General features: G+C 37.7%; 1 pseudogene; it reads right to left on the bottom strand.

Moving 5' to 3' along the window:
• Window positions 1–231: 231 nt before the first annotated feature.
• LOC113898711 overlaps window positions 232–22,938 on the bottom strand; it is a 148,591-nt pseudogene continuing 125,884 nt past the window's right edge.

Genomic DNA, 22,938 nt, shown 5'->3' with positions numbered 1-22,938 from the left:
ACAAGCTGTACTTGGATCTGGGTGACAGACATGCTTTCAACAAATGGAGTTTTTATTCAAGAATGGACTTTTTCCAAAAACCATTCAATCTCAGGCCTTTTGCTGCAGGTAGGGTTCAAGGGAATGCACGAAAAAGAAGGGCCCCAGTACCCAAGGGATATTGTAGTTTCTTTAAAATCAGGCCGCTCTTACTTCCTGTGAAATTCATAAAGTCCTGCTCCCTTTGCTTAATCATCCAGAATGACACCTGCTGAACAGATTCTCTTCTGCTTCTTTGCTGCTCCGACACTGCCTCCGGCCAGGCTTGTCAGGAATATTAAGGATGGCTTTACTGGCCAGAACTCTCTTCCAAACTACAGAGGAAAATTCCTTTTAATTCTGTGGAAAGGCTTCTCTCCTGTTTCAAATTCAACATGAAAATATGTTTCTGCTCCTGGCAGTGCCATCTGCTTGGTGGCAGAGGGCTCTGAGATACCCAAGAGCACTATCTGTTGTTCCTGTGCCCTGGGAAATGAAGGCATTTCTAATGTCAGCAGTGGTGCCCTGGCTGAGTTGCACAGGAATGACCCGTTGCTGGAGGTGATGTCTCTTACTGTCTTGTTACCAAATTAAGTCATATGGACCCTGCTTGGGCTCTAGCCCAATAGGCAAGATGAGGACATAGTAATTAGATAAGCCTCCTTTGGCCAGGGCAAGGTAACAATGTGTGCCAATCTTGAACACCAGATGTTTTTCTACTTCAGGGCTGGCAGGGCAAAGTCAGCAAGAGCTTGGAGTCCAGGGAGGTCTGAAAGGTTGCTTTGGGTGAGGAAAAGACTTGCTATCACTGCCAGTAGACGGATGTCTCCTTCCTGCCTCAGTGCACCTGTCCTCTTTGCCATCTTATAGACGAACAGTCACAGGTGATGAAAGAGATGATAGAAAAATGTACATACAACTTTTAGACAAGTCATTGGTCACATAAGTAGGAATGATTTCATCTTCTGTGTGGGTTGGATGTAAAACACCTTTTTAATTTTAACCATTATTGTGAGCCAGCCTTGTGGAAGTGGGAGAGAGCCATCTGCTCCAGAAAGGTGATAATGAATAACACATAATGAAGCTCCCTTTGGCCAACACTGATTAGGGCAGAATTGCATGGTGATCTTGACAGCTTGGAGATTGGGAAAACTGAGTCTGCATAGAAACTCTCCCCCTTACTACCATTGTAACCTCAGATAATTATTTAATCTATTTTATATCTTTGTCCCTTTATCTGCAAAATGAAGATACTCATATCTGCTTCACAGAGTTATTGTGAGGATTAGATAAGAAAATGTGTATATAGCACTGTGCCTTGCACATAATGCATGTTCAATAGATGGTTGCTATCACAAGAACTTGGGCATAAGCAAGATTTATTACTGATTTAAGAGTTCACTTTTAAAAACATTCCTGAAACCTTTGTTATTTGCTATAAAACTTAATATAGACACTAATAATGTGAACATTTCTGTCTTATAATGTTACTCTGAGTTACTATGGGACTCTCCAACCCTACATTTCTTTCTCCTTTCCTAGTTCCAAGCTTCTGCATGTTTTACTAAATCCCACCAAACCATGACTACTTCACTTTGAGAAAGGGTCCATTTGCAATCCTACTCAGTGTCTCAAGGTTCTGATCTCTGAGAACTTGATTTTCTACATCCCCTTTGCCAATTGTTTTCTTTTTTTAATTAATCGAATAGTTGACTGTGCCAGGTTTTCCTTGCTGCACATAGGCTTTCTCTAGTTGCAGTGACCGGGGCTGTTCTTTAGTTTCAGTGCACAGGCTTCTCACTGTGATGGCTTCTCTTGTGGAGTACAGGCTCTAGAGTTCTTGGGCTTCAGTCATTGTGGCCTGTGGGGCCAGATGCAGCTCGTGGACTCTAGAGCACTGGCTCAGTAGTTGTGGCACATGGGCTTAGTTGCCCCATGGCCTGTGGAATCCTCCCGGTCCAGGGATTGGAACCAAGTGCCCTACATTGGCAAGAGGATTCTAAACCACTAGACAACCAGGGAAGTCCCAATTATTTTCAAAGTAGATGCAGCTAATGGGTGACAAACCTGGGAAATTGGAGGACTAGGGGAGGGAAGACAGGTTACTTCTTTGCCATCTCCCTGGGCTTTGGATTGCATTTCTAGCATAATCGGAATCTCCATAATTCCATCTCTTTCTAGAAGTCTGTTCTGTGGCCACAGTTTCCACTGGGCAGATTTCTGCCACAGCCCCAGTTCCCATCTGAATTCTGACTCCATGAGCGACTGCTCCTCTGTGGATTTGGCCTTTGTCTGGACGGTCTGTATTCAGACCTTTGATAGCATCACCTCCCTTGTCTCTGCAGCTCTAGAATAACTTTTGGCTCTGGCTATTGACACTAAACTCTGAGTATCCTCACCTTTCCCTCAGTGTCTCTAGCTCCTACTCCTTTGTAACTAGTGTCCTATGTTAGTAACCTCTATTGGACTACTTGGTGTGGTTTCTCCTCCTGACTAGACCTGACTGATTCAATCATGGTGATTCCACAGCTGTTTTCTAAGCAACTAACCTAGTGGAGAAATCTGATTTTTAGTTGAGCTTTGGATCTGAGAGGACATTTACAAAAATAGGTATTGGACTATGACTCATTTCTTTTTTTTTTAAATTCAAGAAAGCTAAAAAAATTCCTGCTCTAAACTTTGTGACTAACTGATTTTGTTAGCAAATAGCTATATAGTAGAGATTTTGTACAAATAGCTATATAGTAGAGATTTTGTGCTGGAGACCTATAGGTAAAAAAGTACAGTGAAGTCCAACACATAGCTGCATGCCCACAGGAGGGAGAAAAGACTTTTATTTTCTTCCTTCTTACTGTTCGTGCCATAGTTCCCGATATTTAGGAGTTTGAAGTAGAAATAGTTTCAAGTTTATTCTAAATAAAAGAGCTTAGAATTATGAACTAAACCTAAAATGTATGTATTAAGATTTTTGTATATTTTTGTATAAGATTTATGTATATTTTTTCAATTTTTTAAACTCTTAATTGTATATTGGAGTATAACTGATTAACGGGCTTCTCAGGCGGCACTAGTGGTAAAGAATTTGCCTGCCAGTGCAGGGAGTGTGGGTTTGATCCCTGGATCGGGAAGATCCCTTGGAGAAAGAAATGGAAACCCACTCCAGTATTCTTGCCTGGAAAATTCCATGGACAGAGGAACCTGGTGGGCTACAGTCCATGGGGCTGCAAAGAACTGGACACAACTAAGTGACTGAGCACCATAGCTAATTAACAATGTTGTGATAGCTTCAGGTGGATAGCAAAGGGACTCAGCCATACATATACATGGAAAGATAGTTTATTTTTGCTTTGTCCTTCATTCATATGGTTCCTCCAGGTCAAATAAATAAAAGAAAGAATAAACAAAAGAAAATTCCTCCTAATCAAATATAAAAAATATAACTAATAGTAGCAAGCAAATTTTCTGCTTACTTGCAGGGAATTTCATAAAATAATTCTGATATTTCGAACTTGCTGCTTAAGTCAGTGCAAAAGAATCAATCTTATGACTTCCTTCACTTTACAGATCATTTGTAATTTGAGGGGAAAATAGCTGCCCAAAGGAAAAAAGGAGGCTTGAATTCTAAAGTTTAGGAAAGTTGTATTAGCTAAACATCTCAAATAAAACAAAACCAGACTCTCTTATGCAATCAGGGGGCCACATACACAAGCTTTCATCTTTGTGCACATGGGCTGCATTCAATAGGAAAGAGAACGTGGAACTCTCAAAGCGTCCTGAGACATATGTCTCTGTTTAATTTCTTGAATTGATTCTTTTCTGTTTCCCATACTTATTGGAAAAATATCACCATTCCATCAGGGTTATGGGACTTATCTAAAGCTGTGAAATATCTGTTCTGATGGCTTTATATGACCACTATGTTAATGTAAATAAATAAATTTATTCAGTCAACAATTCAGGCAAATGTGCACTAAGGTAAGCTAAGAATTATCTTAGTTGGCACACCTGGTGTTTAGTAATTATTAAAAAATATCACAGTTTAGCAACAATAATGGAACTCTAATTTTTTAAAAAGTTATTGAGGAAGGAAACATACACTAATGAGAGCATTTCTTAAAATTGTCTGTCAAAGTAACATACCCATAAAAGTGAGTCAATTAGGGAAAAAATGTAGTGTTTTAATGACACAGAAAGAGTTTGCAAAGGAAACTGGATCCAGGACTTAGACAGCTTTGGATTCCATCATTATAAAAATGTAATATAGTAATGGAAACATATATTTAAAGATTGATGCAATTATAAAGGAAACTAGAAAGCATCATATGAGAAAAAGAAAATTAATGCAATGCTTATTTATTTATTCAAAGGACTATATTTAAAATCTGTTTTAGATTTAAAGAAAATTGAGCAGAAAATAACAGAGGATTCCCAGATAACCCCTTTTATCCTGAATGTAGTTTCCCTTAATTATTAACATTTTTCTTTCTTTCTTTTTTTTTTTTTATTCTTTTTAAGTAAAAATTGACATTGAACCTGGACTGGCATCTCGTTTCATACATGACATTTCACATGTTTCAATGCCATTCTCCCAAATCTTCCCACCCTCTCCCTCTCCCACAGAGTCCATAAGCCTGTTCTATACATCAGTGTCTCTTTTGCTGTCTCGTATACAGGGTTATCGTTACCATCTTTCTAAATTCCATATATATGCGTTAGTATACTGTATTGGTGTTTTTCCTTCTGGCTTACTTCACTCTGTATAATAGGCTCCAGTTTCATCCACCTCATTAGAACTGATTCAAATGTCTTCTTTTTAATGGCTGAGTAATATTCCATTGTGTATATGTACCACAGCTTTCTTATCCATTCATCTGCTGATGGACATCTAGGTTGCTTCCATGTCCTGGCTATTATAAACAGTGCTGCGATGAACACTGGGGTACACGTGTCTCTTTCCCTTCTGGTTTCCTCAGTGTGTATGCCCAGCAGTGGGATTGCTGGATCATAAGGCAGTTTTAGATTTAAAGAAAATTGAGCAGAAAATAACAGAGGATTCCCAGATAACCCCTTTTATCCTGAATGTAGTTTCCCTTAATTATTAACATTTTTCATTGGTGTGGAACATTTGTTACCACTGATAAGCTTATAGTCACACATTGTTATTAACTAAAGTTGATAGTAACATCAGAGTTCACTGTTTGCATTATATATTCTGTGGGTTTTGGCAAATGTATAATGACACTTATTCGCTGTCACAGTATCATTCAGAATAGTTTCACTGCCCTGAAAATTTTCTGTGCTCCACTTGGTCATCCCATCTTCCCTTCTACAAGCCCCTGGCAACCACTGATCTTTATGTTGTCTCTGCAGTTTCACCTTTTCAAGAATGTCAGAGTTGAAATCATATAGCATGCAGACTTTTCAAATTGAATTATTTCACTTAACAACATGCATTTAAGATTCCTTCACATCTTCCCATGGCTTGATAGCTCATTTATTTGTGTTGCTGAATAATATCTTGTCATACAGATGTGCCATGAATTATTTATCCATTCATACTGAAAGACATTTGGTTGCTTCCAAGTCTTGGCAATTATGAACAATGCTGCTATAAACATTTATGTGCAGATTTTTGTCTGGACATAAGTTTATAACTTATTTGGCTATTTCTGGGATTTTTAACATTTATGACAAGTTTATGGAAAATATGCCATAAAATTTATGTTAGGTGATTTAAAAATATTAACTGAACTGACAAATTTCTATAATATATACATGCAAATTTACCTAGAGAAGAATTTGAAGATCTGGATAGTATTATAATAACTAAAAATTGTATCAGTAACCAAAGATATTCCCACTAAGAAAATTCCAAGCACAGTTTCTCTACCCATATGTTCTAGGAGTGTTCACAGAACAAATATTTCAATCTTAATTATACTATTCCAGGGTGCTAAAATTTTTTTATGAAGCTTGTGTAATTTCAATACCAACATGTAACAAAGTAAGGAAACAAAACATTGGAAAATTTTATTTATGAATTTATGAAGCAAGGATACAAAAATCATAAATAATATGCTTACAAAGAGAATTTAGAACATATATAAAGCATAATAGTATAATCTACCATGACAAATTTGGATTTATTTCTGGAAGATAAACTTGTATTAATGTTAAAATGTATCTTAATATAATTTGCCATACTACAAGATTAAAGAAGATCACAAAATTACCTCACCAATTGCAGAAAAAGCACTCAGTAAAATGTAATCTTCACTGATATTGCTGTCCTTGGCAAATTAGAACCAGAAGGGAATTACCTGAACTGACTCAAAATCAACAATAAATTTTATATAGAGTGAGGAGAACAAACTGAAAGCTCTACTTCTGAGTTTGCAAAAAAAGACCAAGATTCTAAGTACTAACTTTTTATTCAATATTTTATCAGAGTTTCTAGACAGTGTTATCACAAGAAAAAGAAATATGTTTAATGACTAAAAAGAACAAAATATAAAAGCTTATTTGCAAATCATATAATTGTGTATAAGGAATGGCCATAGGTACCTACAAGTAAATTACTCAAAATTAAGAGGAAAGCAAAGTTGCCAAATGAAGTCTATATAGTAAAATTATTATTTTCCTATTCTGTGCTTAGTTGCTCTCTGTTGTCCGACTCTGCAACCCCATGGACTGTAGCCCATCAGGCTTCTCTGTCCATGGGGATTCACCAGGCAAGAATACTGGAGTAGGCTGCTATACCCTCCTCCAGGGATTACATTCATATACAACAGTAATAAATAGTAAGATTACAAACAAAAGCTGGTTTAAAACTTAACATTCAATAAATAAAAATTATGGCATCTGGTCTCATCACTTCATGGCAAATAGATGGGGAAACAATGAAAACAGTGACAGACTTTATTTTTTTGGCTTCCAAAATCACTGCAGATGGTGATTGCAGCCATGAAATTAAAAGACACTTGCTCCTTGGAAGAAAAGCTATAACCAAACTAGACAGCATATTAAAAAGCAGAGACATCACTATGCCAACAAAGGTCTGTCTAGTCAAAGCTATGGTTTTTCCAGTACTCATGTATGGATGTGAGAGTTATACCACAAAGAAAGCTGAGCACCAAAGAATTGATGCTTTTGAACTGTGGTGCTGGAGAAGACTCTTGAGAGTCTCTTGGACTGCAAGGAGATCCAACCAGCCCATCCTAAGGAAATCAGTCCTGAATATTCATTGGAAGGCTTGATACTGAAGCTGAAGCTCTAATCCTTTGGCCACCTGATGCGAAGAACTGACTCATTGGAAAAGACCCTGATGCTGGGAAAGATTGAAGGCAGGAGGAGAAAGGGATGGCAGAGGATAAGATGGTTGGATGGCATCACCGACTCAATGGCCATGAGTTTGAGCAAGCTCTGGGAGTTGGTGATGGACAGGGAAGCCTGGCGTTGCTGCAGTCCATGGGGTCGCAAAGACTCAGATAATGCTGAGCAACCAAACTGAACTGACAAACAAAAAATTTAAAGATATTATTTGTACTATCACCAAGCATACAAATTATATAAAACATATTTAACACAATATGTTCAAGAACTCTATGAGGAGATTTAAAATATAAGTGAAAGATATTCAACAATACCTAAATAAGTGAAAAAATAAGTTACGTTAATTATCTTTAAGTGATTATAGATTCAGTGCAATCCTAGTCAAAATCATAGCATGGTTTTTCCATAAAAATTGACAAGCTGATTAAAAAATGTATATGTAAATTCAAGAGACCACATAGATACAGTCTTAAAAAGACTTGCTCTTCTGTATATTAAGACTTATTGCCTGGATATACATATATAAAAATATGGAAACACTGTGTTGTGCTGCTGCTGCTGCTGCTAAGTCACTTCAGTCGTGTCGGACTCTGTGCGACCGGATAGACAGCAGCCCACCAGGCTCTGCTGTCCCTGGGATTCTCCAGGCAAGAACACTGGAGTGGGTTGCCATTTCCTTCTCCAATGCATGAAAGAGAAAAGTGAAAGTGAAGTCGCTCAGTTGTGTCCGACTCTTAGCTACCCCATGGACTACAGCCCACCAGGCTCCTCTGTCCATGGATTTTCCAGGCAAGAGTACTGGAGTGGGGTGCCATTGCATCAGGGACTAATTTAGTGTCATAGGTCAATTACACTTCTACAAACAAACAAGCAAAGAAACTCATAGAAAAAGAAATAAGATTTGTGACTACTATAGGTGAGGGTGTAGGAAGAGGGGAAATTAAAAAAAAAGATTTATTACAAATCTATATTAATTAAGACAATGTGGTATGGGTGTAGATAGACGGACTAATGAAAATGGAGAGCCCCAAAGTAGATGCGCACACATATGTGCACGTATGACATGTATGACAGGGATGGCATGGGAGTTTAGTGGAGGATGAACAATATTTTCCATAAACTCTATTCAGTCCACATGTATTTATATGAACAACACATCAGAATCCTAATTTATATCATACACAAAATAAAGCCTGGGTGAAAGGCAAAATTATTAACACATGAAAATATCTTCATGATGTCAGGGTACAGAATAATCTATATCTTTAACTTCATGTTGGTGTAGTAAAAAAGAGAAAAATATAATAGTGGACAGCCAACAATATTTATTGAATTGAACAGGCCATTTCTTTATGTGTTAAGATGTAGCCACTGTTTTGTACACTTTAGTCTTCTTTCCTCGCGTGAATGTGTGCTAAGTCGCTTCAGTCATGTCTGACATTTGTGACCCTATAGGCTGTAGCCCTCTAGCCTCCTCTGTCCTTGGGATTCTCCAGGCAAGAATACTGGAGTGGGTCGCCATGCCCTCCTCCAGCGGAATCTTCCTGGCCTAGGGATTGAAACTGTGTCTCTTATGTCTCCTGCATTGGCAGGCGGGTTCTTTACCATGAGCACCACCTAAAATACAAAACACGGGACTTCGCTGGTGACACAGTGGTTAAGAATCTGCTTGCCAGTGCAGGACACGGGTTCCATCCTTGGTCTGGGAAGATTCCACAGGCTGTGGAGCAACTAAGCCCCTGCACTGCAGCTATGGAGCCTGAATGTTGCAACTGCTGAAGCCCACAAGGCTAGAGCCACGCTCTGCACCAAGAGGAGCCACTGACATGTAATCCCGCACCCCACAACAGAGTAGTCCTTACTCATGGCAACTGGAGAAAACTCGAGCAAAGCAGTGAAGAACCCGTGTGGCCAAAAATAAAATAAATACATAAATAACATTAAAAAAATTATTAAAACAAAACAATACAAAACACTTCAAGTGTGAAACAGTATACCAGTGATATCTTTGTAGCATTGTACTATAGGAAATACAAAATTTGCAAAAATGCCTTTTTATATGCATTGTGGTAAACTTATAGTCTTCAAATATCTAATAGACTTTTTTCTTTTTCCTGAGATATAATTGATTTGCAATTATAATTATATAATTATTATTTTTTGACCTTTGTTGGCAAAGTAATGTCTCTGCTTTTTATTTATTTATTTTTTTAAATTTAAATTTATTTATTTTAATTGGAGGCTAATTACTTTACAATATTGTATTGGTTTTGCCATACATCAGCATGAATCCGCTGATTACAATTATTACAATTATGTAAACTTCAAGTGTTAAACAGTGATTCAAAATTTTAAAGGCTATACTCCATTTATAATTATTGAATAACACTGGCTACATTCCCTGTGTTATACAATATACCCTTGTAACCTATTTATTTTATACCCAGCAGTCTGTACCTCTTAATCCCCTACCCCTATTTTGCCCTTCCTCACTTGCCTCTCCCTACTGGTAACCACAAGCTTGTTCTCTATCTGTGAGTCTGTTTCTTTTTTGTTATACTCACTAGTTTTAGTTTTTAGATTTCATGTATAAGTGACATTATATAGTATTTGTCTTTCTCTCTCTGCCTTGTTTCACTGAGCATAAACAAATACCTAATAGACTTTAAACATTCTTTGCCATTTACATAATATAACTGTTTCTATTTTGTTATTCAATTAATGTCACAAGGTTGACATCTTATTTCTAAAATGTGAAAAGAAAAATATATGAGAAGAAACGGAAATAATAAAAATGAGATATATTTGTAGACCTCTGAGAATTGTTCTTCTAAGGAGTAAAACAACAAATTTGACTTACTTGTTTTAAAGACTATCTTTACTTCTAAAAAGCTACCAAAGCTAAGGTTATTTATTCCAATATAATGTTTTGTCTTCATAAAATATTGGGTTCTATAGCAAACATTTTAGCAAGAACAATTTTTATAATGTGTTCAGCTTAATATTGCAAAAGTTGCATTACTAAGAAACTGTGTTATCAAAAGCAATTGTTTAACAGGGAAAAGAGAGTTAAGGGTTAGAAAGTTTCCATCTTGCAATAACAAAGTGAATTTTACTATAGGAATTTCAACAATAATAGTGCTTTTTATGTATGGACTGAATGTTTGTGTTCCCACAAAGTGACTGTATTTGGATATAAGACCTTTAAGGAGGTGATAAATATTCAGTGAGGAAAGGTGGACCCCTAAACCAGTAGGGTTGGTTCCCTTATAAAGAAGAGTAAAAGACACCAGAGTTCACTTGACCATGTGAAAGAACTGTGAGAACATTAATTTCTGCTGTTTAAGGCACCCTGTCTATGGTATTTTGTTATGACAGACTGATGTGACTAATATAAGCTAAAAATGCATTACTGTAAAACCTAAACATCTCTCACTAAATGTGGCATATATGACTGCCAGTATTTGCTCCATGATAATGGCCATTTCTATCATCAGCAGCAATATGATTACGTAGTTTCTTACAAACTATATTTATTTCATCCTTATTTATTATTATTTCATTAGTTTTTGCCATTTAACTAATCACTCTAAAACTTGGTGAATTAAAAATATATCCATTATTTTGCTCATAATCTTTAGTTCTGGTTTTAGCTGGGATCCTTAAGAGTTGACAGTTACCTGAGGGTCAGCAAGGCATGGAAGTGGGTCTGTGGCTAACATTAGCCTATAAGTTTCTCATATTGTTTTGCTTACTTTTATCCCAATCATTAAGCTCAGTATTGGGAAAACTGTGGGAATATAATAAATACTTGTTGGACAGATGATATTAAGACAGTGACCCTGGACTGTGAACTGCCAAAAAACATGGAGATCCTTCAGAGAGCTGACCAGGGTCACTCTTCAGGGAAGGTGTTGAGACCACTGAGAAACAAATGGGAATTACATAGAAGGTCTTTGCTAAGAGTTAATCCTTCAAGAAAAACCACCCTGGAGCTGCTGGTAGCAGAGCCAGAGATGCTTTGATGGAAGGTTTTGTTGACAGGTATTGCCTTAATAAAGGCAGCAACTCATTGTTGAAAATCTCCAGTTCATCCCTTGTTGTAGAATGTGTATTATGTGTTCAGTCACTAGGTTGTGTCAGACTCTTTGTGACCCCCATATACTATATCCCACCAGGCTCCTCTGTTCATGGGATTTTCCAGGCAAGAATACTGGAGTGGGTTGTCATTCCTTTCTCTAGGGGATCTTCCTGACCCAGGGATCAAACCTGCATCTCCTGTGTCTCCTGCATTGTCAGGTGGGTTCTTTACCACTGAGCCACCTAGGAAGCCCTAAACATGTGTTATCTCCTCATTAAGGAGAGAGTCATATTTTGCCCCTTATAGCAGCACACGTGAATTTCTCACACAATCTAGTCTGTTCTTAATACAGTTATCTTGAAGCTAGGTAAAATGAAATGAAAACATTTTGAGTCAAAACTATTGTAAACACTATCAGGACAGTATTTGGGTGATATATATGAACTATGATCCAAAAGGATCATAACCAAAGTTTACAAATTATTTTCTTATACATTATTACAGTGGATGCTTTAAACATCCTTTGTGAGGTGGATAAGTCAAGTGTTATTGTATTATGATTTCACAGGTATGTAAACAGGCTCAGAGGCTCATAGGACTTGTTCTATCTTAAGACCAATAATTAGGGAAACTGAGATTCAAAAAATATCTTAGGATTCCAGTCCAATTACCTTCCTCAAGGCAATGTTGCAATTCCAAAAGAAAAACTCAGTTGAAAAATAAAGGATGTTTCTCTTAGGTTTTGTTTCAAAGTCTAAGAAGTATAGTTGTGGCCCATGGGGAGAAAGTATTTATGTGAAGATATTTGTGTAACTCAACAGTCTATTTGCTAACTTTCTTTAAAAGAGACTTTGAAGGCAGACACTTGAGCCATGCTTGCAGAAAAATCCTTCAGAATTTCTTTTTTCACATTCAGCTTAACATCTATTTACAAAAAGGTTTAAGTTGAATTGATGGTAGTAATATGAAATTTTGGCCTGTATTTTCCAAAATTTTTCTCAAGTGAAATACATAATAATCTCTGAAAACCTTGCTTTAAACTTGCAGTATTTTCTTAAGATCAAAGAAAAATTGGCATTATTTTTTGGCAAAAAAAAAAAAAAAAATGAAGTGACATTCCAAGCATCAAAGATGTTTTCAGTGTTTTAAAAATACAATTACACTATTCATCTGTTTTCCCTTTAGAACCAATCAGTGTACCATGCATACCAGCAATGGTAGGTACTGTGCCTTGGATGGGATGCTAAAATGTAGTCTCAGTTGAAATAAATTGAAGTTCATTCATTAGAGACTAAACACCACCAAGAGAGGAATCAGTTTCCTTTAATCTTTCACATAAAGAGGCACTCTTTAAATTCAAGTAAAGAATTTTGCATATTTATTATATTTTTGGATGATGGAACTTACACATGTACAGGCTAAATGTCTTTCTTTACAAAGAAAGTGTGTAGTAAATATCTACTTCTGCTATTTCCTCTAACAAATGACTACTCTAGCAAGCCAAACTCTCCAATAGTACAATTCCTATCTTCTTTTCTCATCCTAATAGTTTTCTCTTACATTGATTTGATGCTTCTATAAATGCATAGATCTCGGCATTCAAATGAAACAGCAAGGAAACTCCTCTCGTCCATGTCCAATGTGAATTCTCACCCTGCATATTGGGGGTCGGGTCTCAAATTTCCCCTGGTTTGCTGGGACGTTCCTGGTTACAGTGATGAAAATTCTCACCCAAGAAATCCCTTAGGTCTGGGAAAAATAAATGGTTAGTAATTGAAGAGCTGTCAAACCTGGACTGTTGGTATTTTAGAGGGCTGATCTTAGCAGACTTTTTAATTTACTTTTTAACTTGTACGTAGTGTCAAATTTTCCAAGGAGTTGAAAGGGTGCACGTGGGTGCGCGTGCGCACACACACACACACACACACACACACACACACACACACCCCTTTTATCCAGATTAGTAATTGTTTAATTAAACTTTCTATATCATCTATCACCCATCTACCTGCATTTTAGAATAGAAAGGAGATATGCCCCTTTACCGGAGAAGGCGATGGCACCTCACTCCAGTACTCTTGCCTGGAAAATCCCATGGACGGAGGAGCCTAGAGGGCTGCAGTCCATGGGGTCGCTGAGGGTCGGTCACGACTGAGCGACTTCACTTTCACTTTTCACTTTCCTGCATTGGAGAAGGAAATGGCAACCCACTCCAGTGTTCTTGCCTGGAGAATCCCAGGGACGGGGGAGCCTGGTGGGCTGCTGTCTCTGGGGTCGCGCAGAGTCGGACACGACTGAAGCGACTTAGCAGCAGCAGCAGCATACCACTTTACCTCTAAAAATTCAGTGGTTATTTTCTAAGAATGAGTACAGTCTCTTTTACAATCACAGTATATTCAGTATATTTGTTAAAATTCTAAAATTCGGCATTTATGCATACTCTAATTCATAGTACATATTCAAATTTCATTGAATGTTCCATGATATCCTTTACAGATTTTCCTACTCTAAAATCTAATCCAAATTAAATGAATTTCATTTAATTATTATGTCCTGTTAGTTTTTCATGTCCTTTTAGTCTTCTTTAGTTTACAGTTTTACATTTTTTCCCTGTTTTTCTCATCCTTGAGATTTTTGAAAAGTATAAGTAGGTCTTTTATTGTGTAGAACGTTCCTTAATTTGGGTTTGTCTAGTTTCCTCATGATTAGATTCAGGTTATAAAGTATTTAGGAAGGAATATCACTGAAGTGATGCTGTGTCTTTCTCAGTGTATTGTATCAGAAGCTACATAATGGTAGTTTATTCCAGTATTGCTGAGGTGGGGGAATGCTTTAGATTTTAATCCTCTAGTTTTAGCAGCTAAGGGATTTTCTAATGCCAGTATTCCATCCATATTAGTTAGTTACCTTTCTATTGTCATTCTGTTGTAAGGAGGGGTTCACCACTTGTGTTTTAATTTATACGAGGGACTCAGTGCTGTATGAAATTTATCATTATGATTGTCCTATTTGTGTGTGTGTGTGTTAGTTGCTCAGTCGTGTCTGATTTTTTGCCAACCCATATAGCTCACCAGGCTCCTCTGCCCATGGAATTTTCCAGGCAAGAGTACTGGAGTGGGTTGTCATTCCCTTCTCCAGGGGATCTTCCCAATCCAGGGATTGAACCCAGGTCTCCTGCATCAGAGGCAGATTCTTTACCGTCTGTGCCACCAGGGAAACCCTATGAACCACAGGGACTGAGCCACAGGGATTGTCCTATGGTCTAGCTTTATTATTTGATGTACCACTAGCCCTATGGGGTAACATTTTCTGAAATATGCAGTGATCTCAGGTTCCTGAGTCTTCTGAAAACAGAAGCAAAATTCATCTGCTGCTGCTGCTAAGTCACTTCAGTCTTGTCTGACTCTGTGCGACCCCATAGACGACAGCCCACCAGACTCCTCCGTCCCTGGGATTCTCCAGGCAAGAACACTGGAGTGGATTGCCATTTCCTCCTCCAATGCATGAAAGTGAAAAGTGAAAGTGAAGTCGCTCAGTTGTGTCCGACCCTCAGCGACCCCATGGACTGCAGCCCTCTAGGCTCCTCCGTCCATGGGATTTTCCAGGCAAGAGTACTGGAGTTGGGTGCCATTGCCTTCTCCGGCAAAATTCATCTACTTCTTACCTTTTGCAAAAATAAGAGGAATAAGTGTATGATCAGAAAACACTTTTGAAAACTTCAGAGAAGAGACACAATGTACATTCCACAGGAAAATTCTTCCACAGCTCATCAGACAAGTGCATTGCATGTCTCCTACACTCAGCATGTCTTACCAGATGCTGCTTCATACAAAACTGTAGAGTTAAGAGTCCTTGGGAGAATATAGCTTCCACATCACCTGCCTGCAAGTGTTGTTCTTATTATTTCAAATGTTAATTGCATAGTTTTAAAGAAATGTTAACTGAATAGCTCGTGAGACTCAAAGAGCAAAACATAGCTAGTAACACACAGGTTATATATTTAAGATTCCTTTTTTTTTTTTTTTTAATTTGCGATTCCTTTTGTTATGTCATAGTTGATCAGGAGAGAGGCTTATACAGATAAGTCAGTTTGAAGACAATCAGTACTCATTTTGTGAATAAAAGAGTGGTTTTTCAGAATTGGTAAATTGATAGGCATTTATGATTTACTTCATTTTCCAGTGTGTTCTTAGTTGATAGGTTTTATATCCACAGACATGCTTAATTCAGGAAGCAGGAGTGAACTGTAACGACTAAGTGACTTGGGCTGAAAAGCCCTTCACTTGGTCGATGTTATGGGTCTTTCACCTGTAGGTTGAAATAGAATAAGCTCATGACTCCTGAGTCCTAAAACTTGGGTCATTTCCTTGTATATGGGCATTTACAAGTAGGCATGAGGTGAAAAGTAATACTTTTAGTAAGAATACTGAGAACAGCTAATTACACCTAGCTGTAATATCTGAGAAACTCTACAGTTTGCTTGACTTATCTTTGGCTTTGTCTCAGGGACTACTACACATCCTGGTGCTACTCAGTTAACAGATACTGCAGTTTTAACTCCTCAATGCAGTAAAATGAAACCATTTTAAACATCATGACTTATTTTCTTAAGAGACCTGAGATATTTAAATAAATCCCTTTTCTACACTAAGATATAAAACAGGATTCATTTCTTCATCAGTAAAAAAAGACCGAGTACATTATTGAACTAGATGAGTTCTCTGTTTGCTTTCAGCTCAAAAAACACTATATTTGTAATTATGAAGTGCTTAATCATAAGCTTTTATACTTAGCACATTAGGCTTAAACTAAATTGAGGACAATCCTCTGTCTTTATCTAGAGACACTTTATAATAGGGATTTGCGGTACAATCATCTGTATGACTTATACAGTTAAAATCTCAGACGGTAAAGCGTCTGCCTGCAATGCGGGAGACCCGGCTTCGATTCCTGGGTTGGGAAGATCCCCTGGAAAAGGAAATGGCAATCCACTCCAGCACTCTTGCCTGGAAAATCCCACGGACGGAGGAGCCTGATACCCTACAGTCCATGGGTTTGCAAAGAGTCAGGCACGACTTCACTTTCACTTTCTTAGGACTTGGAATTTCATTACCATTTCTAGTAGTTTATAGTTACTGTATCTTCACTTTAAAGACATTGTTGGTCATATTTAAGAATCATCTGAAGATGACTCTGGTTAGGAATGAAAATCCCAGTGTATTGTTCCTGTAGGAAAACGCCATCTGCTAAGAGTGATTCCCTTTACGATCTTTAAGATGTGGATTCAAACCTTTTTTTTTTTAAACAACCTGCTTTAGCTCCAGATTGGCCGTGTTCTGTCCCATGGCCAAAGGGCAGGAATAGAAGTGGAGGCTGTGCCTCCGCTGACCTTGAGATGACCTCACACTGACCTTGCGTCGCAGCCAATTGCGCTGGCTCTGCGACCTCAGACTGCTCCAGGGTCCTGCAGCCTGGTCTATCCATTGAGCTGGGAAAAGGGCGGTAAAGAAGGTAGACACCCGAGGACTTGGTGGTACTGTAAAAGCCTGAACCATGGAGGACCAGTAAATGGCAACACGCACAAGTGGAGCGTAGGTATGTATTTTAGAAACTGATCCACTCTGAAACTTGGGGGCTTCTGACAGATTTCTCTGTGAAGCATCTGTAAATATAATCTCTTAACGTTAAAAAAATGCACTGTGGGTGACTCTGGCACTGTATGCATCCTCTTGTGTGTGTGTGTGTGTGTGTGTGTGTGTGTAAGAGTGAGTGTGTGCATGCTCAGTCACTAACTTGTGTCCAACTTCTTGGGACCCCATGGATTGTTGCCTACCAGGCTCCTCTGACCATGGGATTCTCCAGGCAAGAATACTGGAGTGGATTGCTATTTCCTTCTCCAGGGAATCTTTCAAATCCAGGGATCAAACCGGGGTCTTTATGTCTCCTGCATTGGCATGCATGTATGTGTTATTTGCTCAGTCAGCTTATACTGTTTGTGACCCCATGGACTGTAGCCAGCCGTCATGGGATTTTCCAGGCAAAAATACTGGATTGTGTTGCCATTTCCTGCTCCAGGGGATTTTCCACCTAGGGATTGAACCGGGTTTCCCACATTGCAGGCAGACTGCAGGCAGGTTCTTTACCACTTGTGCCACCTGGGAAGCCATTCATCCACTTATACCTCAGCATACTGAAGTTTACCCACAAATTGACTTCCCATGAAAGAGTCCATGGGAAAGAAGAAGCAGTCTTAAAGCAGTAGTCTCCAATGTTGAGAGGGAAACAGAAGAAAAAGAGAAAAAAGTAGTAGAGAAAGACAAAAAATCATTTGAAAGCAGAGGCAAACAGAGATAAAGATCGCAAAGAAATGGGGACTGGGTGATGGGTAAAAGAAGAAAGATGCTTTGAGGAAGACAGCTTGTATATCATCAGAAACTCACTTTATACTTTTTGAAAACTACTTACCCTAGAACTTTTCTGTTTCTAAAATCACCTCTTTTCTTTCCTTCATAATCACTTCTTCTTACTCCTGCCACCTTGTTTTATGGTACTACCTACACGCCAGTTTATGTAGATACCACAGAAGAAAAGAAGATAGCAGGGAAAGGGGAAGGGAACATACTGTGTGTTGGACACTCTGTAGAACATCTTAATGATAAGTGTATTAGGTGTGTTTACATATGAGGAAGAAGCAATTTAAACAAAGATTGAAAAGATTCTAACTGGTTAGATTGATAAAAATGAATCATGCAGTTTCTGGAGATTTATAAGGTCTTATTTAACTTTTAGTTTTGCTTGTAACCTCAACATTTTATTGGCATCTTTGAGAAGAATGGTGTGTAGCTAGAACCAAGTTGATTTATTTGTGGATAATTATTAATAAAGAAGGCTGAGTGCCAAAGAATTGATGCTTTCGAACTGTGGTGGGAGCAGACTCTTGAGAGTCCCTTGAACTTCAAGAAGATCAAATCAATCAATCCTAAAGGAAATCATTGAATATTCATTAGAAGGACTGATGATGAATCTCCAATACTTTGGCCACTTAATAGAAAGAGCCTCCTCATTGGAGAAGACTCTGATGCTCAGAAAAATTGAGGGTAGGAGAAGAAGGGGGCAACAGAGGATGAGATGGTTGAATAGCATCACTAACTCAATGGACATGAATTTGAGCAAACTCTGAGAGATTGTGAAGGATAGGGAAGCCTGGAGTGCTGCAGTCCATGGGGTCATAAAGAGTCAGACACAACTTAGCAACTGAACAACGTTATCAATATGTACACAATTTCTGTTTTAATGGCAAGTAAATAGTAAATTTGTAAAATAGTAAATCTGTCAAGAGTAAAAGCCCCAATAAAATAGTCTCTCTCAAATATGCCAAGATAGTTTGTGCACCATACATTGTCCCATATTTTGCCTAATTTATTTTACCTTCTCCACTGGGGACCACCCTATTTCCAGTTCTTTCCTTTATTCTTCCCTCCCTCCCACCTCCCTCCTTCCTCCCCTTCCTCCTTTCTCTTTTCCCTCTGTCTCATCATTTCTTTCTCTCTTTTTCTTTCCAGATAATCCTAGTCATCTCTCTTTTTGGTTGAGTCATCACTCTTTACATCACCACTGACATGCTGTAGAAGGAGAACATCAGGAAAAGATTAACACATGAAGTATGATCCCCTGACGTATTGTAGTCACACAGTGCCTATTTTGAGGAATTGTGCAGAAGGTTTGGTCAATGTAACAATGCTCAGAATGTTTTCCTATTCTGGGATAATGAATGTTATCTCCAAGGTTGTGATTCAGAAATCTAACCTGTGAGGGCAAGTTCCTCATTACATTTTGATCACTGTGGTTACAGTGCTGTGCTTTATTTCTAAATCCGGGTATCCTTCCTTAGGCTATCAGAGATCATAAGAATTGCATCTAATATACATGCAGGCTTTCCAGTGTTTTTAGCAAGCAGTTTGGTTTAGAATGGGAATTTAAAGTCACAGGTAATGCCACAGCTTTACAAAATCCAGTTGTTAATTCTTCCTCAGGGCTGTTGCACTGGGGCTTATCAAGGAGACACTGATTGGTTTCATTGTGGGGTCAGTTTTTAGTGTGGAGGTAGTTTTTCTTTAACATTCTCCTGGGAAAAGTCCCAATCACCCATGGGAAAGGAAATCACAAGTTTGGAAGGTCAGCTATCTCCTGACCTGGGGAAGGAAAGAAGGTGGGTTGGGGAGTGGTTGAGGCCAAAGGAAGAGGATAACAGTGAGCTAAGGTTCTCTTTCCTGTTCCCAACCATAGGCTCTTCCTAGAAAATTTACCTTCATACTTTGATGCATGAGTTTTAAAAATTCTGCAACTTATTTTTAAATTCCTCAGAGAATGGTAAGCAATATATTTTTAGCACCTTAAAACTGACTTTATATGTTTTCATATGTATTATTTTATTTGATTCTCAGAAGAACCTTATGAATTATCTTTTATCCCCATTTTTGGGAGAGGAACAAAGACTATGAGAAACTGATGCTCTCGAGTCCACTCAATAAGTCAGCAAATTTTCATTGGCATCTGCTATGTGTCAGGCATGATGCTAAGTCAGTAAGAGTAGAGCCAGGGTGGAGACAGATATTTGAGAATTCCCAGTCTCTAATCCTATCCTGTTCCATGGCGCCTCACTTCCTGATGAGTATAGTTGACAGAACTCTTCCTGGACTTCCAGCTGCATTTCTTTCTTCCTGGATAAAATTCTCCCTTCTTGCCTATTAAAATATATTAATAGCCAATGCTACTTATTTCTAACTGTGTCATTCCACTTATTTGGAGAAGGCAATGGCAACCCACGGCAATGCTCTTGCCTGGAAAATCCCATGGACGGAGGAGCCTGGTAGGCTACAGTCCATGGGGTACTGAAGAGTCAGACACGACTGAGCGACTTCACTTTCACTTTTCACTTTCATGCATTGGAGAAGGAAATGGCAACCCACTCCAGTGTTCTTGCCTGGAGAATCCCAGGGACGGCGAAGCCTGGTGGGCTGCTGTCTATGGGGTCGCACAGAGTGGGACACGACTGAAGTGACTTAGCAGCAGCAGCAGCAGCATTCCACTTATTAGAATGTAAACTCCCTGAGATAAAGAATCATTTTTGCTTTTGTGATTGTTGATTTTGTTTTATAGCATCTATGGCACAGCGTTACCCACATTAAATGTGCAATATAGAATCACTATATATATATATGTATAAATTTCCATAAATATAATCAGTAGCCTTTGGTAATTATAAAGTAAATCATGATATTTTTCAGGTGAGGAGATGAAAATTAGCTTGAGCTGATTTGCGCCAATAATTAGCTTGGCACTTAATTATTTTAATTGACATTCTGTTTTGAAGCATAAATGTAGAAGTAAGATTTGTCACAATATATGGGACAAATATAATCTTATAAAAATATAGTTAAATTATTTTGAATATTCAGGTTTATAATTTGACCTTGGAAATGTCTCTGTGTGTGTGTTTGTGTGTGTGTATGTGTGTGTGTGTGTGAAGGAAAAGAATGTAATGTTAATGAAATCCAGAAATGGAACAAATGGGAATTGGGAACAGGGAGGTTGCAGCATTTTTTCATCCAAAGCAATCTCAACTCCAAGAGCAAAACTTTATGAGAGTTTAGTTTTTTGAGTGAATTGATGAGCTCACCCTTCCTTTTCACGTTCCTTTCCAATTTGCACAGCTGAAAAGCATTGTCAATGAAAACACCCTATTAAGTCAACAATCTGTATACCCTATCTGTTAGTTCTTGTTCCTGAAGTGCCATTTTAACTATTAACCATTTGGAAAAATTGGCGTGACATTCCAAACATAGCTGATAAATTTTCTCAGGTTCACACTCAGTTGCAAACACGTTCTGAGTTATATATAATTACTGCACCCGAGGGGATCCTGACAAAAATCCAGGTATTTCCTGTCCATACTCTGCGTCTCAGCCTGTTGTATACTTAGACCCAGGGAGCCTGATTCCAGAACATACTCCAAAGAATCTGGGATTTGAGAACCCTAAAATAAAACTTCTGAGTGTGTGTGTATATTTGGTCAGAAAGACCAGAAAAGGAGTGGAAAAGGGAGACAGAAGAAAAGGCCTTTATACGAAAACATTTAACGTGGTGAAATTCTTTAAGAAGTACATTGAAAATAAAATTTGAATATTCTGCTGTAGTTGAAATGAGTAAACTAGGTCTGTGTACCAATATGGATAGATTAGATGAAAAATAATGTTTAATAAAAATACAACTTGCACAAAAATATTTAGCGATGGCATTCTTTAAGTAAAAATTACCAAAATTGCACATTGATATATATATGTGGTGTAGCATGATTATTTTTTTAAATGGCTTGAGTTATATATATAAATATATGTAAATATATTTATGAATATATAAAAATATCTATGTATAATAAATTCTGGTTAATGGTTTTCTGGGGACGGGAAGGGTAGAGAACAAATTTGGGGAAAGGTGATTTGAGTTTTAATGTTTATTTCCTTGAGTGAAGAAAAAGGATTAGTGTCAAATGTGCAGACTAATATTTTAAAATTATGAGTGGTGGTTGACACAGTGGCTGTTTTACTATTTTAAATATATATACATATATGCATATAAATTAACAATGAAAGTGAACTTTTATCCTTTAACATCATTCATATGTTGAGAAAATTTATGATTAATAAAAGTTGGAGGTTTCAGATGTATGTTACAGAAAGGAGTAATTGATCTCATTTTTAAGTGTTCTGATAAGACTCGTAGTTTAAGGAGTGATGACTTTTTTATTGAAGAATCATTGATTTACAGTGTTGTGTTAATTTCTGCTGTACAATAGAGTGATTCAATTATACATACATATATATGCATTCATTTTAATATTTTTCTCCATTATAGTTTACATAGGATTTTGAATATAGTTCCCTGTGCTATACAGTAGGACTTTGTTGTTTATCCATTCAGTATATAATAGTTTGCATCTGCTAATCCCAAACTCCCAGTCCTTCCCTCTCTGACCCGCACTCCCTGCTTGGCAACCAAAAGTCTATTCTCTGTGTCTCTGAGTCTGTTTTTTATTTTGTAGATAAGTTCATTTTATCATATTTTAGATTCCAAATATAAGTGGAGTATATCACGTGGTATCATATGGTATAGTGTGGAATATCGTAGATATTTGTCTTTCTCTACCTGACTGATTTCACTTAGTATGATAATCTCTAGGTCTATCCATGTTGCTTCAAATGGCATTATTTCATTCTGTTTTATAGTATTCTGCCCCATTCTTTTCATTCCTTCATCTGTGGATGGACGTTTGGGTTGTTTCCATATCTTGGCTATTGTGTAGTGCTGCTATGAACTTTGGGATGCACACATCTTTTTGAACTATAGTTTTGGGAGTGGTAATACTTTATTTAAAAATGTTCACCACATTACTTATTACTTGAGACCCAGTGATTGTATTGATACTTTACTACTGTATTAGGAAGATT

Source organism: Bos indicus x Bos taurus, chromosome 9 (assembly GCF_003369695.1).
Source record: "Bos indicus x Bos taurus breed Angus x Brahman F1 hybrid chromosome 9, Bos_hybrid_MaternalHap_v2.0, whole genome shotgun sequence".
Lineage (NCBI taxonomy): Eukaryota > Metazoa > Chordata > Mammalia > Artiodactyla > Bovidae > Bos > Bos indicus x Bos taurus.
The sequence above is the reverse complement of the archived record's forward strand: the minus strand, read 5'-3'. Positions and strand labels throughout refer to the sequence as shown.